The 18,694-nt window shown below is 47.7% G+C and overlaps 1 pseudogene across 1 annotated transcript; it reads right to left on the bottom strand.

Moving 5' to 3' along the window:
• Nucleotides 1-3,389: 3,389 nt before the first annotated feature.
• On the bottom strand, nucleotides 3,390-18,362 carry LOC311015848 (protein jagged-2 pseudogene; annotated as a pseudogene). The gene is made up of 3 exons (XR_014599282.1): nucleotides 18,047-18,362; nucleotides 17,182-17,508; nucleotides 3,390-3,500 (listed from the first exon to the last, which is right to left on the bottom strand). The product of XR_014599282.1 is annotated as a protein jagged-2 pseudogene (transcript).
• Nucleotides 18,363-18,694: the final 332 nt, after the last annotated feature.

Below are 18,694 nucleotides of genomic sequence, written 5' to 3'. Positions count from 1 at the left end.
CACACACACACACACACACACACACACACACACACACACACACACACACACACACACACACACACACACACACACACACACACACACACGTCAAGTTTACAGCATCACACGTAAGAAACACTCGATGGGTCAAGTGTTTGGAAGGGAAGTCTAAACCACTGTGACTGTGAGTGACATGGCGAGGATCGGGACCTGGATCCGGTTCTGGGTTTGGACCCCGACCATCTAAAAAGATAAAAGCCTGGTTTGTGTCACCTTCTCCAGGAATGTGGAGAATTCAGGAAAAGTGAGCACAAACAGAGCCGGGTCTGCCAGGTCGTGATAACCAGAATGCTTTTTCAGTTTTCCTGCTCACTCAAATGCCCCCCCCCTCCTCCCCCCCCCCCCCCTCAGGATATCCGGCCCGACTCCATCGGAGCCAGGCCGGAAATAATAAGAGACGCGGGACAGACGAGGAAGGGCGACATAGGAAAGACCCTTTAGCTTGATCTCAAGGAACAGAAGAATAGTGACCCAGCATGCTTTGCTGCCGTGGCTTGCGGCGGGCAGAGTGCGACCCGGGGAGGCGGAGCTTGAAAGGAACGACTCATCCTCGACCTGCCGTCCATGCTGTGCTGATTTAAAATCACGGGGGTGACCTGTCAATCAGCAGGTAAGCCCCGCCCACTAAAGCATCCCCTGCTTTCTGGTCTGGTGGACTCTAAATGGACCATAATGTACTAAATGAACATCATGCTGGATTGAAGAAGACTTGAAACTAGAGATTGAGACCATGAACTCATGTTTACAATGTTTACTGAGATAATACATCAAGAGAGAAGTAGGACCATTTTCTCATAAAATATTATAATTGACATATAGTTCCCTAGAATGAGCTCTTTATAAATGTTGCTGTATTCTTATTGCTGCTGAAGTTTAACACATTTCCTAACACACGTTGTTTCCCTCCCTGCTGCTGCTCATCTCCAGCAATTAGATATAAAAATATGGACCAATGGCGAGCTCCCTGAGTGCTGGAGGAGACGCGCCAAGGGGGGCCCTGTTGTTACCGGGGAGAGAGTGGGCTACATGAGACCAGCTTACATAACCTGACCGGGGAGGGGGGGGGGGGGGGGGTGGGGGGGAGCAGCTGATCGCGTCCACGGCAACGCCACTGTATTGGCGTGCGAGGAGACGACGAGGCTTTACAGTAGTAACTGGAGCACGTTTGTTTGGGGCTGCAGCACTTCTGGTCTGACCTTTGACCTCTTCTAACAGAGGTCAAAGGGCCACTCCTTTTACAATTTTCAAGAAGCCTCTGTTGTTTTTGGCGATGGAGTCTGGGAGCAAATTAACCATACTGTCATAAATTATTTATATTACATATCCACCTGAGCCGTGGTTACTTTTTTATTTCACATCTACTACTTATTGAGTATTTGTGGCAGCAGGGCGGCGTTTGTTTCCATGCTGATGAAGGATGACGTCTCCCGGGGCAGCAGTGAGGCTCGCTCTCGCCACTCTTTAACCCCTGGACTCTGATTGGTGGACTCTCCAGCACAGATGTGACCAGCATCGGTGCACCACCCTCCACAGTCAAACACAGCTTCGTCCTCTTTGCTCGTGTCCTTTCGGTCTTGTTTTGCTTCCTGCAGCACAAACAGGGTCCACCAAGCCTCCTCTTCCCTCTCAGACCTGCTGCCCTCGGGGGGGGGCAGGAAACCCACCTCACGTCCTCGCCAGGAGCCTCTCGTTAATCCCGTTATTATTGTTATAATCGTTGTCATGACGCCGTCATCGCCAGGTTTGGTGGACTACATTCTTTATTAGCATGATGTGTTGAGCTCACCTCGTTGGTCCTGAGGCTGTCGTTAAAAGGTTGTTTTTACCCATTATTTTTATTAATAATTGGTCACTTAAGTTTCCCACTAATTCATCAACCGTCCAAGGTGACGTCTTCACATCGCTCGTTTGGTCCGACAGGTGATTCAAATCAAAATATTCAGATGCCTGATGTTACGCATAAAAAGATCCCAGTCTCTTCCACACGGTGCCGCATACAGATTATTAATTAAACGCTGGTATCGGATCGGGTCTATGGATCAGCTGATTCCTGAAGACCAGGTCTCGGTATCAGGAGTGGAAAAAAAATCAGATCTGGGATGATTTCAACATTTTCGGACATAATGAACGGCGAAAAACAGCCGAACTGAGAAGCAGCAGCGAATCCTTAATGACAAATCAACAATCTTGTTTTTCTTGCCAGCTGATAACTGATTGATGGGTTGATCAGATCCTGCAGCAGACCCCCGGCCAGTAAGAACACAGACCATCAGAGGTCTCTATGGGGTGCACATCTGGAACCGTGTGTCAGACTCTGTAATCAGGCTGCGGGGTCCGTGATGCGACGGGTTCCTGCCTGCTCGCTGACGTGCGTTGGGAAATGTAGGAAATCCCAAAATGGAGTGAAAGTAAACAAACAGAAACGTAATAATAACACTTAAATATCCCTTTAGAGTGCATCTCCCAGCCTCCATGGACATGCATACATACATATACACATATATATATATATTGACTTGTGTTTGACTTTGACGGGACACTTGGATGCCGACGGACTACAGAAATCTAACTCGTGGTCGTGCGGTAAGGAAGAAAATCCGCTGGACAACGTCGAGACGTCAACACGTCCCGCCCGCCTGTCACTGCCTCCGAAGCGAGCGTCTCCGGGCAGCGGAGAGGGGGCGGAGCCTTTAAGCGTCCCGCCACCACAGAATGCCGCTCGGGGCCCGAAGGCACGGCGGTGTGTGGATGCCAACCTGTCACAAGGATTCTGGGTAATGAAGTGGCGTGCGGTAGCTGGACAGCTGTCGAGATGCTAATTAGGAGACAGACATCAGAGGAAAACGTAGGGGGGGGGGGGGTAATTAATGGCTCAACGATGCAATGCTCTCACAGGCTTAATATAGAGGAGAGCCAAAAGCAGTCTGAGTGACCCTGAAGAGGGGGAGAAGGTGGGAGGGGGAGGGGGGGATACCTGTCAATCATCAGATCTCTGCAGCGGGGAGTCCAATGTTAAAGAATTCAAACAGAGCAGATCCAAACCATGTCATTTATAGTGAGCATCAGGGGAACTCCTTATCAGACTTAAAGAATTCATTTGAAGTCTGTTTGAAGGATATTTTGATTGTTTTTTTTAAATTTTGTATTTGTATATATTTTTGTTTAGTTTGGTTCCAAATAAAGAAGCTGAACTGAATTATTAATTGTTATTTGTGAAACACCCCTCCGAATAACCGGGGAAATGATCGCTAGATTAATCAATAAAATAATCTCTACGTGGGAATAAATCAGACTGATCATAACAACCAGACGTCACAGTGACCTTCCAGGCAAAATAGTGATCCCCATCACATTGGATGGAGCGTTTTAAAGCAGGAGGTGGTGTCGGGTTGATCCTTACCGTTGCTGTGTGTGCCGTTGTCTCTGTCCCACGCCTCCACCATCACAGTGTACGCTCGCTGAAACACACAGGGGGGAGGGGGGTTATCACCGGGCACGCCAACACACACACACACACACACACACACACACACACACACACACACACACACACAGAAACCCAGATAGGCCCACTTCAAGACGTCCACATGATGTGGCGTTTACACAGAAACTCAGATATGAGCTGCCGTCACTTTCAAGCAGACACACACACACGTTCACTCACACACACACACACACACACACACGTTCACACACACATACACACACACAAGTCTCAACACATTTTGCATTGAAAGGTGAACGAGGATGGGAAAGCGAGTCCCGTTCCCACACCGCTGTCACTGATTAGCGGCGCTCTGCCCCGAGGCCGGTTAACGAGTGCAGCCGCTGTTCTGCCAATGAACAAAACATTCACCTGGAAACCTGGAGACCTGGAAACCTGGAGATCTCTCATCTCTCACCAGACTAACTGCTTTCCTACCAGAATCCGGTTCCAGAGACTAGAAAACAACTACAATCCAGTTCTGGATCAGGCAGGGATCCGTTCCCATCGATCCCGGCGGACGTACGTTCATCACTCCGTCGGCGCCCCGGGAACTAGCGGGGACTTGATGACTTGCTCAAGGGCACTTTGTGTGCTAATGTATTGATTTCCGATGGGGGGACATTTTCCTGCCTTCTCCACAGGGATCTGGACTCGTTTGTGTCTTTTCATTACGAATGGCAGCGAGACGCTTGGGAAGGTGGAATCAATACCACCAAGAGAGGAAATGATTAGACTTAAAAAAAAAAAAGAAAAAAATATGTTAAATTAAGAGACAGTGTGCAGGATTTGGTAGCATGTAGCATTAGCATGTAGCCAGTTTGGTTGGTCTGAAACATGGCGGTGCAACATGGCGAACTCCATGAAGAGGACCAGCTCCCGATGGAAAGACTCAATCTGCTAACGAAGACACGACGATTTGTTGTTTCACGTGATTATACACTCATGAAATGCTAGCATTTATACGCTTCCTCAAGTGTCACCATGATTAGCTACACTTACGTGTTCAAACTGCAACTTTAAATAAATTATAGTCAACTTTTATCACCTAACTGATGGTGGAGGAAGAATAGAAAAAAAAAACACACTAAATTATGAATCTGAGCAACTTTCCGCACTTGGCACCTACATTTCTGCGAATGACGAATGTGTTGAATTAACGTGTGTTTCCGTTCGGTCAGAGCGAGCGCCGTAGTACAACAAACAAACTTTTTGTTTTTTTCAAAGCCATGTGTATAATGTAAAATATGAGAAACAACATAAATGTGGTCAAACAAACACAGGACTTTCACCCAGGAGACCGCTGTCCGTGTCCCGTGTGAAAACACACAGTTTTTTGGGGGCAGCACATCTCATAGTATATTCAGAGACTGTTACTGAAAGTTACGTGGTTTAATAACAAGTAAAGCAAGCAAGAAAGTCGGGTCAAACAAACACAGGACTTTCACCAAGGAGAACGCTGTTTGAGTTCTTATGCAACGTTACGTAAGAAAGTCCAATAAAAGGGTTAAGAAAACCCATTAAAGTTATTTAAAGTTCACCTTTAAAGTCGCTGCGTGTTTTCCGTGACAAAGTTAAAGAGTACCTGCATCACGTTGATTATTATACACCACTTAGTACTGTGATGCAGTACTCTGAGGATACTGTGTTGAAGGCGCAGCACGCCTGCACACTATGGCCTACTTCCCAGAGGAGGCAGACCCCGCCACTCCGCAGCAACAAACTCTAAACCTCCAGATTGTTTCAGGTGCGGGGCTATTTCTTTTTTTTTTCACGGGCATCAGCAAACAAACGGCCACGGAGCTCGCTGTCCGTCAGCTGCATGGGTCGGACGAGCAGCTGTGAGTTCCCATGACCCAAGTGTGACTCAGAGCGACTGCAGGGCTGCAGGGAAGATTACAGGGGAGGTTACAAAGTGGTGCTGGGAGAGATTAGAGACGGGGAGATGACAGGAACATGAAACAAAGAGGTGCTTTACTGCCGTGTTAACGGGAGGGGGGGGGGTTAGAAAAGGACGGACGAGACGCGGAAAAAGACGAAACATCACGAGTCAGTGGGGAGGCCGTGTTGTCACAAGTGTTGCTTTGGGGCACGTTCACAAACAAGCAGGTTCGGAGGCGTTTAAAACAGCGTTTAACTTTAACGTGAGAACGATCGCATTCGAAACACGATGAAACCTGCAGAAATTATCTCACGGTGGGAACCTTTTTATCATCATTACATCATAAAACAAACTGTTTCATCTATTCAAATGTCGGAAAGTACCGGAAAAACATCAGGCAGGATCTTGAAATTTGGACGCCAAATGCCTGTTTTCTAATCCTGGCTGAATGTCAAGACTACAAAAACAAAACTTGTCTCTGACAGCAAAGCAATAAAGTTGAGGTGAAATTAAAAAACCTTTTCGATCACATCCTGGGCCAGGTGTAGGCATGTTAATTCTTCCTGGGAAACAGAGGCGTGCTCGCATCAGCTGGTACCAACCAATGACATCATGACCCCCCCCGCCTCTGAACCCACACGGGTCTACACATGGTCTGTCCCGTATTCCCTTCCCCTAGTTCCTCTTTGAGCTGGACCAACTCTCAGACACACATGGTGGATTAACATGGAATTAAATCCAGTAGATATTTTTAGGCAGGTTCATGTTTTACCATAGGGCCACAGCTGAGCAGCTACTCTGGAAAGTGAAGCCAATGCTGAAGTGCCGAGAAAAGAAGTCTGCCTGCTGATTGACAGGTCGCTACCGATGCAGTTAGCTACGAAGATGACTTTAAATCTTTGACCTTGACCTATGAAGCTGACTTTAATATCAGTTTCACACCAGAATCCACATGGATCCAGATCCAGTCAGGTCTCTGCTCTGCCACTTGTGTTAATCAGATCCACCTGTCGCTCCTCCACAGTCCAAATATGGTCACTTCCTTCACTGCTTGCAAAAACTCCAATGTAGCAACGACCAAAATGCACATTTCCAAGTTTCAAAACCTTAGTCCAGAAACCAACGTGTGACGTCACCATGGCGACGCCCACTTCTTATATATAGTCTCTGGTCTCTGACGGCAGCTGCACGCGTGAAAGAAAAAACTAAAGTTCATATCAACATCTTCAGATTATCACGAATAACTGGGAAAAAAACGAATCCACGAGGACGTCGCCGAAGCCACTCTGAGGCTCACGATGACACAGCGGCGGACGGCGGTGATTTATGAGGCCAGCGGCGAGCGGCGCACAACTCCGTGATGAGTGGAAATAAGTGGACATCATCATAATCAATCTTTCCCTTTGTAATCAATTTTAAATGTCACGGCCGCCGGCTCCCAGACAGATGGAGCTGTCCCACGACACAGCAGCCTGTGTGTGTGTGTGAGTGTGTGTGTGTGTGAGTGTGTGTGTGTGTGTGTGTGTGAGACTGAAGTGACATGTGCAGAGTGTGTGTCCTTGAAGGACGGGAGCTGGAGGATCAAAGTGTCACGTCCCTGCTGCCTCAGTGAGACGACCTTATGAGTCGACTCCATGTGTGTGTGTGTGTGTGTGTGTGTGTGTGTGTGTGTGTGTGTGTGTGTGTGTGTGTGTGTGATATGTTAGGAAGGGGGGTTAGTGGGAGGAGGGGGGGCGTTGGGAGACACTTGACACCTCCTAACCAATTTACAGGAGTCGGAGGGATTTGAGTTTTCATTAGGCGAGGAGAAGCCGGCCCCGCTGCTCGCCGCCTTCACCTGTTCAATGAATAAATTAGAGGAGGAACAGCCGCCGCCACACGCCGCTCCTCGCCGCTCCTCACCGCTCCTCACAGGAAACACATGTTTTACACAACGCCGACTAGACTTCATCTTCAGCACCAATGCTACTTCCATGTCTCCATGTCTTTCACCTCAAGCATGACGGGGTTCTTTGCTTCTAAGGTTCTGAGGCTGATCAATTCATTAAACCACTAATCAATCAATCAATCAATCAATCAATCAATGGAGGCATATCTACTGATGGGATGATGCAGGATTTTATCTAAATTCACAGCAGCAGGTAGATTGTTAATGGTTAAAAAAATAAATAAAAAAATAAATAAAGAGAAAGAAACCCAATTAACAACTTTTCTCAAGTTGTGATCAGAGAAGGAAAAAAAAAAAAGCAGCAGCAACACCTGTCGTGTCACACCTGTTCGTCTCCCGACATGAATAAAACATGTCGCTCCCGGCCGACAGAGAGAGAGAGTTAATTTAGCACATTATTAACAGGACGAGCCCCCCCCCCCCCCCCCCCCCCCCCTCCCTCCCAAGAGGCCTCGTTCAGACAGCAGATCTAATCAAAGCTAATCTAATCAGGTCTTTATCTGGAGCTGCAGAATGAAAAAAAATGACCCAATTCACTTATTTTTTTTTTTTCAGCACCAGAACGCGTGAAAAAGCTTTTTCTATTTCTGCCGCTGCAGCTTTCTACGCCGGCTCCTCCGAGCCACGGGGAGGAATTTGGAGAACTTTGACGGTAATAATGGATGATGTTGCGTGAAAGGGAGTGGCGGGTAAAGATAAATAAAGAATACCGCCTTAAATCAATTAGTTAGCCCTGTGATTCAGCGACACACCTGAAGAGAAACGACAGATAAACACGACGACATGAAGGGGAAGATTCACGCTGCGTGTTTGACTCGTTCACGCCGACTCGAATCCTCCAAACGAAGCCCAGTGATGTCAGAACTAGACAACACGCATCACATGTTGTCTCATCCTTAACGGCTTCGACCTTGCATCGATTAGACAAAAACAGAAAAAACAGAGAAAATCGTTAAAAAAGTGAATATTTAACGGCATTAAGTGGAAGAAAAAGACACTTTTATTGGTGCAAATAAAAAAAGTCTGTCTGGTTATTTCATGACTTCATACAAGAGTTGTCAATCTGCCTGCCCATGTGAGCGATCCCCTCCCTACTGGGAATCCATACTGGGAATGTGACTGTGACCAGTTCAAACGCTCGGCCGGAGAAGCCGATTGGATAACGCTGCTGTCAACGGAGCGAAGTGGAAGAAAAGACCGGAGAGATAAACTCAGAGTGACCGTGAGAGCAAAGAGAGGGAGGAAAGTACGTTCTCAGACAGACTCCCTGACTCAGATGATGACGGACCAGTAAGCAACTTCTTCCTTCTGGTTTCCCAGTTTAAAGTGTTTTTGAAGGAGTTTTTCCATGATGGATGAGACCATGTCGGTGTCTACGTGGAGGTAAACCCTGTTACGGAGGAGTTCATCTTTATAAATATATAAATACAATGGAATTACCTGATGAATTCATTGATTAAAGACTAATGGTTCTTTGAAACGTATTAAATATAAATGCTAAACATTTGCCTCCCCTTCCTTTTAACTTTAAGTCCCACAAAGACTATTAGATGAGATATTGGTCTCAAACGTCCCCAAAGAGCCAAACTTCTCTCTCTAATGCTGAATATTCATCCTCCTCCCATCACGAGGCGCTGCAGCTCAGCTCCGTGTGAAGCGAGACGCCAACACCTGAAGCGGGCGTGAACACCTGATTCGGTGCGTCGCCCTCCCTCTATCTCCACTTCCATCTCTCTCTCTCTCCAAAGCTCTCCGTTTCATCCTCCCTCCGCTCATCCTGATAACTCAATATGTGGACAAAAGGCCGAGGTGTACAGCCATTGTTCCCGCTGAAAGGCGCCGTGACAAAGAGGTTAAGGCGGCAACTCGTAGTCCCACAGCGCCGCCCGGGAAAGTGATATTCAGGCCGGTGGGAAAACCAACCCCACCAGCTCCTTTATCGTTGATCCGCCTGATGAACGGATGAACGTCATCTAACTAGCATTGGTAGCGTGGTAGCGACCTGTCAATCAGCAGGTAAGCCCCGCCCCCTAAAGCATCCCCTGCTTTCTGCTCTGTTGGACTCTAAATGGACCTGTCAATCAGCAGGTAAGCCCCGCCCCCTAAAGCATCCCCTGCTTCCTGGTCTGGTGGACTCTAAATGGACCATAATGTACTAAATGAACATCATGCTGGATTGAAGAAGACTTGAAACTAGAGATTGAGACCATAAACTCATGTTTACAATGTTTACTGAGATAATACATCAAGAGAGAAGTAGGACCATTTTCTCATAGACTTCTATACAACCAGAGAGAAGTCGCCCCCTGGTGGCCAGCGGAGAGAAGTAGGACCATTTTCTCATAGACTTCTATACAACCAGAGAGAAGTCGCCCCCTGGTGGCCAGCAGAGAGAAGTAGGACCATTTTCTCATAGACTTCTATACAACCAGAGAGGAGTCGCCCCCTGGTGGCCAGCAGAGAGAAGTAGGACCATTTTCTCATAGACTTCTATACAACCAGAGAGGAGTCGCCCCCTGGTGGCCAGCAGAGAGAAGTAGGACCATTTTCTCATAGACTTCTATACAACCAGAGAGGAGTCGCCCCCTGGTGGCCAGCAGAGAGAAGTAGGACCATTTTCTCATAGACTTCTATACAACCAGAGAGGAGTCGCCCCCTGGTGGCCAGCAGAGAGAAGTAGGACCATTTTCTCATAGACTTCTATACAACCAGACTTCTTCCCGTCGACCTCTAACCCTCAATATACGAGCACTTCAGTTAACAAAAGGACGGGATGTGTTTGCTTTATAACATATCATACATATTAAATGCATTCATAGTCATTATTTATCAGTTTAATTCTTGAAATTCTATTCTTCTACCACGTGATCAGACACTTTTTTTTTTTCCGATAATGAAACACGCCTAAATCATAAAACACAGAATTCAGAAAAATGACAGTTCTGTGTCTGTTATAACGGAGAGACACGACCAAATCAAGTCAGCAGCTCTTTTCTGAAAAAGTTCAGAAGATTCAGAGACTTTCAACAGCCGTAATCGGACACACACACACACACACACACACACACACACACACACACACACACACACACACACACACACACACACACACACACACACACAGTGTTAGGGGGTTTCTCCATGAGGAGGTTTGGTAACCGCGTTGAGAAACCGTGCTGAACCTTCACCGAACCCTCCGGAGAGGACCGTTAGGACATCCAGGCTGCACCAACCAGAACACTCGCCCTCCTTTTTCATTTCTTCCACACATTTTTGGAAATCCGAATCTGTCAGGGAGCACTCATGACCATAATCTCTGCAGCGTTTAGTGCTTTAATTGGTGAAAAGAATGACAGTGGCGTTTGGAATTTGTCCGTTTCCAGCTTCCGCTTCATGTCCTCTTTACTGGCAGAAATAATACCCAGAAATCTGTCATGCTTTGCTTTAAATACATAAAAAAACATTTTAAAAAACCCTCTCACTCACAAAGATCGTAAGCAGAACAACCTCCTGCGTGATGGGAAGCCAACACGGCGTCTTCGTTGGGTTGAACAGCCAGATACAACAACACGTTCCCCCGCTCGCCTCGGACCAAAGAAAGCAAACGCATCGGTGCGATCACACCCTCAAGGCTAGCAAAACAAGCTAACACGACCGGAACGCCGCCGCCAAACGCTTCCTAACGCACAAAATATGTAGCGTTGGGGGGAGTGGGGGGCAGCAACAATGGAGGGTTTGGTCACCTACAACCTGCAGGCGCTCTTTTAAATAACCATCCTGCACCTCTTCTCTTTCATAACCCGTCTCTCTCCCTCTCTCTCTCGCCCAGTGAGGTCCAGCTGAGCTCCATTAGAACAACTACTGGGAGTCAAGTGGGAAATTAAGCTGCTAATGCTTTAATCACCGCAGCGTCTCACAAACGCATGCATTTCATTACGTGTGCCTCGCCCACACACACACACACACACACACACACACACACACACACACACACACACACACACTCGTAACTTATTGTTAAAAAGAAGAAATGCTGAATCAGCTGGAAGCAGACAGCTCCCCGTGTGGTCGGTGGCGAGATGACAGGACGCACGGCGTTATTAATACCAGGTGTATGTGAGGTCACACGTGTAAACAAACACATGGAAGTGATCCGTGCTTGGCGAGGATTCAATCATATAGCATAGCTATGAGGGGGGTGGGGGGCGGGGGGGATACTCCATTCTAATTGGCTGGCAGGTGTCCACATGAAACTGTATACCTGGACGCCTCAGACATAGTTCATCCATATCAGGACAGACTATAGGAGGAGGAAGTTCGGAGGTCGCGCTATTAAACGGGTGGAAAAAAATCAAGCAATCCCATTGGTTCATGGCCGTGATATAATAGCCCCCACCACATACCGCTGCCGTGAGTTTCCTCTACACTTTAAGCCGTCACTTCGTATACGAGGACGGAGATGTTAGAATTATGTGTTGCTTAGCAACAGGATCACTTCTGCGCAGCTGCTACGCAAAAGAAAACTGTTGAACGGTTGTTTGTTGCGTCACTTTTCCCGCTGCCGTTTCCTAGCAACCAGCTGCGGTTGATCAGAAAGAACATGGTCATCGTAAACTTTAATTTTATGTTGGGAGGATTTGCTTCATGGTATATTTCAGGGCCAAGAGGGTCATGACATGTTGATTTAAATCCTATCGTCAAAGGATCCATCAGAAAAGGATCCATCAGAAAGGATCCATCAGACAAGGATCCATCAGACAAGGATCCATCAGACAAGGATCCATCAGACAAGGATCCATCAGACAAGGATCCATCAGAAAGGATCCATCAGACAAGGATCCATCAGGATAAAGAAGGCCGCGTTTCTGACCCCACAGTTCACAAACGAGGCTTTTTTGCGTTCCCCACAATGCAACTGTGAGAAATGTATTTATGTCCCCCACACAAAGCCATCCCTACACACACACACACACACACACAGCACACACACACACACACACACAGCGGTCACACATAAAAAAACTCCATCGCATCACCAAATCGATCAGCCGGACACGCAGGTCAGCTGACACGCAGGCCGGCGACAGCGTGGGAAAGACGAGGCGGTTCGTTCCTGACCGCAAGTTAACTGAGCGGCGAAGCTTTCAACCGCCTGTCCCGGCCGACACACACACACACACACACACACACACACAGACACACACACACACACACACACACACACACACACACACACACACACACACACACACACACACACACACACACAGAGCCCTGCTGTGGCCGGCTGCAGCCTTCGAGGCTTGTTAGAGAAACACGGAGAACGTTGTTGTTCCACAGAGAGGAACATGCAGCAGGTTCCTCGGTTTGGAGGTTTGATGCACGAAGAAGAGGAGGAGAACGTTGCTGCTCTTCGGCCTCCGTGAAGCAGCTCAGATAGAAGTTACTGCAACATGCACCAGAGCAGACAGGTGATCGGTACAGCAGCTGAATACATGACAGGGCTCGGCAGGAAGGGTTGCCACCGGCAACCAGTTTTTACAAATAGGTACACAACCAATAGGTGGCAACAACTTCTTAAAATATAACAAGTAGGACAGTAAAACAGATATTTGTTTTAAATATTGAGGAGGACTTTATTGCCAACAATAAGTTGATTGTGGTGAATTGACGTTATCGGGACAATCATTAATATCGTGATTGAGTGAAAAAAGTTGTTTTTTAAATGTATTATTTATTTATTTAAACCTTATTTAAGGTTATCTGATTGGCATTCACTTCAAAAAGATCTGTGATGCAATAAAAATATAAAGTGCCTATTTTGATGATGATTGCGAAGCGTTACTTGGCAGGCTAGCCGTGACACTCTCCCATCTGTTTTATAGACACCGGTTGCACCTTTAAACGTGTTGAGACCCAAACTAGCAGCTGGGCAGATATTATACTCATGAGTTACTTGATGACATCATCACTTCACCGAAGAAAAGATTTGAATGGAGGCTGGAGTTTTTAAGAAATGAGGAGTTTCTGTGGCCTTTGACAGTCTGTAGACATTTCACATGAAGAAACAACTATAAATACACTCAAAGAAAGAGAAGAAGAAGAAAACAGGTCCTCTTTTAACGACAGCATCTGGTCCCGTCGTGGTCAAGTGTTTTGCATGTGTCGGCCTAAAAATAGGATGTTTTAGTCCTTCTCCATTTTTGCCAGATTGTCCCCGGGACCTCCACCTCCACCTCCGCCTCCACTCGCATCGCCTCCTCCAAAAACCAATCAACCATAAAGGCATCACCAAAACCACGAGGAGCTGCTGATGGAGGAGCTCGCCAAGGACACACTCTCCACAAATGAGCCAAACGAGCCAGAAACGCCGGCGGTGACGAAGATCCAACATTGCACTTTGTGATTGCTCACTGATACTAATCCGAGCGAGGCGATCTTCGGCTGTAATCATAGCCGGTTTTCCTAATTTCACTAAAACATTTATTCCAGGAGGAGGAGGAGGAGGAGGAGGAGATCGTCTCCAAACAACAGCTGTTCCACCTCTGTCCTCTCAGATCTGCCAGGTCGAGGGGGAAAGAAAACGGGCCATGAAACTGAAGGAGTACGCACCCTTGATCCTTGATTTACTCACGGAGGGGTGAGGGGAGGACAGCGGCTCTAAAAATACCCCATAAGGAGAGAGGGAGGTTTGGGTGAGGAGGACGAGGGGGGAGGAAGAGGAGAAGAAGAAGTAAACGCTTGTTTTTGCTTCAATCCTTACTGTACTTAAAAAACAAAAAACACATCTGAAGTTGCTGCGTCCTAAAAATACGCCTCCCTCGTGACAGAAACCTCACAAAGAAGCCGGGTGGAGGGCTACGCCCCCCCCACCCATCCCTTCCCTCGCTCCATCGGTCAATCCCTCCCCCTCCTCCCTCCCCCTCCTCCCTTTCATGAAAAGAGATGTCACTAAAGACCCAAACAGCCAGAGGGGTTAACATGAAGGGGAAATGATCGAGGGCAGAACAATGTCCCTCTTTTTTTTTCTGCAGCTAATTCATGTGAGGACCAGTGGCCCAGATACTGGAGCAGACTGAAGAGTCCACTATAGCAGCACCAGAGGCTAGAGGCCACACACAGTCTAGTGTCTGAGGGGAGGACCAGGACCAGGACCAGGACCAGGACCAGGACCAGGACTATGCTTCGTCATCCGGGGAGGAGGAAATGTGGCGAGGGATCCGTCCTCCAGGGTCAACAGGCTCGCATTAGATATTAGATCCTCTCCAGAAACACCATCGGGGGGATTCAAGAGACCGACTAAAGGCATCCGACTACAAGGTCACGGCTTTTCAATGCAGCTCTTATTCATGGAAATGTCTGGCAGTATGCTTTTATGTGGTCTACGTTCCTATCACCATGTGATGAAGCAATGATGTTTTTTGAATCTTGAATCCGTTGAAGCAAAAAAAGGGCAAATATTCCAGCTGCTCAGACGTGCTGCTTTTCTCGGCTGACCGAGCAAAACAAGACGTTGGAAATCTTTCCAAGAACACACCTCGACAGTTCATGCCAAAGAATTCACAAGAGGTCACAAGTTGCAGCCCAAAGCAGGTGTCCTGGGTGGATCCTTCAATGCTAACTAAGGAATATAAACTGTGAAGACGTCAAACTGTCCCAGTTAAAGGTTTTACGAGTCTGAAGTTACCTCCACTGAAGTTACGCCTTCTATTCATCTAAGTTTATCTGATTTTATTGGGCGTGTTTTATTTTCCCTCTTCTTTTTACTGCTGCAAGTCCAAATTTTAACTTGATTTTGGATTATTGTTATCAGTTATTGGTAGATGTTGGTAACAGATGTAAGAACCTCGACAAACACCTATTTGGCTGATCTGGAATCTGTGCACAAGACGTCCAACTCTCCGACCTTTAACAAGAATCAGATGACCTCCGGTGAATGTTCACTTTCCCTTTCAGTCCATCTGCCGTTATTTCAGAAAGAATGCAGCTTTGTGCTGCGTGTGTTGTATGACAGCTGCTACACAAATTAAATATATTATTATGATAATGATCATAGACATATTAAACAACCAACGAACAAACAACGCCTCCGATTTAAAAGAGCGACGACATTCCACACAGAAATCCTTCCGACTGCTTCAACCTTGACGGCCTCATCAGGCGAAGCTGCTGAACACTGATACCGTCCTTCCTTTGTGCCCCCTCACACACACACACACACACTCTCACACACACACACACACACACACTCACAGATAGTGGAAAATACTGACCCCCCCACACACACGGCGGGCCGGGACAATGACCCAGAAGCGGGCGGAGCGTGAACCTGAGAGGCGGCGAGGTAAAGGCATCCCCCGGCCCAGATTGACCGCGGATCTTCACTTGTTTGAGTAGCCGGTGACACCGATACCCCAGCGCCTGTGTCACACACAACTTAATGGTAACCGTATCCGCCCGCGGGGCCCCGACTTACTACTTCCATCTTCCCCTCCGCTGACAGCTGACCATGAGGAGTGATGAATGGGGAGGTCACGTCGCCAAGCCGGGCGAGGAGGAGGAGGAGCACCCGATACGTACGGCGGTCTAACGGCAAAGAAAACGGCTAAAAGTGACGTTGAATCAAGACCTTAAAGAGATCACGTGTGCAGCTATTAATGTCACAACTTTGACACTAATGCCATCACACGTCTCCCAGGAGACGATTCAAGGCTTCGAACAATTCAACTGAACAGCAGAAACCTGGAGTTCTTTACTATTTCACTCCAAAAGCCCTCGACTCCAAGTTATTTCTGTCCCTCGTTGAGTCCAAAAATTAGATTTTTTTCTCATTATTCCAATAAAAATCAACTAGAAGGGTATCAGCATCAGGAAACGATGACACATTTAGACAGATAGCTGCACCGCGGTCAAGAAAAACGACACAAAATTGTGGAAAATACTTGAAAATATGTTTCAAATCTAGCCTGACTTTAAAAATATGAGTTTTAAAATGATATAAAAGCTCAAATAAATGATGTTGAGAACTCAATTAAACAACTGGTTATCTAAAGAGTCATAATCCACTAGTTGGTTAACCCCACTAGAAGCTGATGATTGGTGGACACATGATGACGTTTTTATTTTGACAGCTCACTCAGCTGTCGTGGGAATCAAACCTGTGACGTTTCCTCCACGGGGCACGTCACACTCCCAGCCATCAGATACAGATCTGTTGAGTGCAACAGCAGCTTTTCATAAAAGCTCTGATTGTCAGGACTGTTCCTGTTTCCCACGCCGGCTCTCCAAACACTGATTGGCTCCGCTGCTGTTTGGATAAGATAATAAGTGACCTGCCACTTCTTAAACACTGGCACGGCGGCCCCTCCCCCTCCCCTCACTGTAACTGGTAACTGAAGCCACACAAACAGCAGCTTGTTTAGTAACTCATCAAACTGAACCGTGCGTAAAAGTCATGCGTCATGCGCACTCTCGGGCTCCGGCTCTATCAGAAACAGACATTCAGCAACAACAAAAACCTCCACGAGAGGAATGTGAAAGCCCTCACGAGATGTCGGATCATGCAGGGAAGCAAAAAAATAAAGTGTGCCACGCGGAGGGAAGAAGGAGCCGCGCAATGACAGACGACTGCGCCAAAATGCGCCCAATTACGCTCGAGCTGCGTCATGATTCACCACCAAAACATCCAAACCCCACTCTGATCGTTCTGCATGTTTTGACACATCGTTAAACACCATCAGCACGACGTTATGCTCTCGTCACGTGACGCTCGGAGTCATCCAGGTGAATGTTTGGAGACGTTTTTACGCAGCGAGATCCACTTACCGGCCACGCGAACTGGAAGGGGATGGTGATCTTCCCGGCGTCGTGGTTCCGGTTCTGTCCGCCGGTTTTCTGTCCGCCTTTGAAGTGAAAAGTATTCCCACCGATAACCTTAGTAGTTTCCGAGCCGTACGTGCACGCGCCCTTGGTCGAGACCTCCGTTTGGTATTCCTTTAAGCACACTCGGATGTAGGTGTCGCACTCGTCCGCGCCGCAGTGGCCCTGCGCCGCGCTCCTCTCCGCATCGCAGCACTCGCCGTTCAGCAGCTGCCCGTTGGGGTTCTCCACCGACACCAGCTGCAGCTCGAAGTACCCGGTGGAGTGAGACACCTGAGGGGGAGGAGACGCGAACCGTTAAATGACAACCTCAACAACAAAAAAGTCTCCCACCAGGAGCAGAGTGCGGTCACTCTACTGTACATTCTGGCACAGAGCTGCGTAAAGGGGGCCTGGTCCTGCAGTCCCGGACCCCCTCCACACACCGAGCCCGACTCACATTGTTCCCAGAACAAGTGGAGACATCTGGCACAGTGGAGGACCAACAAAAGAGCTGCTCTAGTGACAAAGCATCCGCGCAGGTGGAGATATTTCAAACCTTTTAGTGCGTCACGAGCGTTTATTACGCAGCGTAATATCAACCATCCATCCTTCAACTTTGTACAACTTTCAGTGTATCAGATGTTACCTGGGAACCTGAATTTATCTCTCAGAAAAAGGAAACTCAAATTTAAAAAAATCCGACCATCACATGATTTAAAATGCAATTAAGACTGGAATGCAATTAAGACTGGAATTTAACTTTAACTAAAAAAGAAAAGAAACTTGCAGTGGAGCCGTGAACGCACCATCAATAAGATAAAGTTCTCACCTCAGCGAGGAGCGTCAGGAGGAGACACGCTAGTGAGACTTTCCCCGGATTATTCCACATGTCTCCGGCTGCTCGGTGTTGGTGACCATCAGGGAAATATGACCACAAAAAAATAGATGTATTTCTCAATGAAAAATGAAAGCAGGTATCCTCCTGGTGTGCACGGCACGGCACGGCGCGGTGTGCTCCCCGGGATGCCTGCGGCTCTGGAGGAGGAATAACGCGCACCACCGCTGCTGCTGTTTGGTCCGCGGACGCACAACAAGAAAGTCCACTTCCCTCCGCCGCTCGACGCACTAACCCGCAGAGGAGGAGAGCAGCGGTGCGTCTCTGTTTGCCAAAAGCAGGAGCCGGGGCGCTGCTCCCCCCTCAGCCACGCCCTCCGATGACGGACAGCCGCGCGCACCAACCGCGAGCCGCCTAGGTGGAACGTTCGCCAGCCGAGAGCCAATGAGGGAAGAGGAGGGCGGGAGGAGGGAGAGGGGAGGGGGAGGGGCCACTGATGGATTTATTATGGAAGTTTTTTCTCACACGAGAGTCTTTATATTTCTATTATACTCAAACAGTAAAACTGATGTTTCTTTGTATTCTATTCAACACATCAATCTCTCTCTGCATTTAAATACCAGACTTCCCATAATCATAACA

This window comes from Eutrigla gurnardus (assembly GCF_963514095.1).
Source record: "Eutrigla gurnardus genome assembly, chromosome: 7".
NCBI classification, from domain to species: Eukaryota; Metazoa; Chordata; class Actinopteri; order Perciformes; family Triglidae; genus Eutrigla; species Eutrigla gurnardus.
Note: the sequence above shows the minus strand (reverse complement) of the source record. Positions and strands in the feature narration are given on the sequence as shown.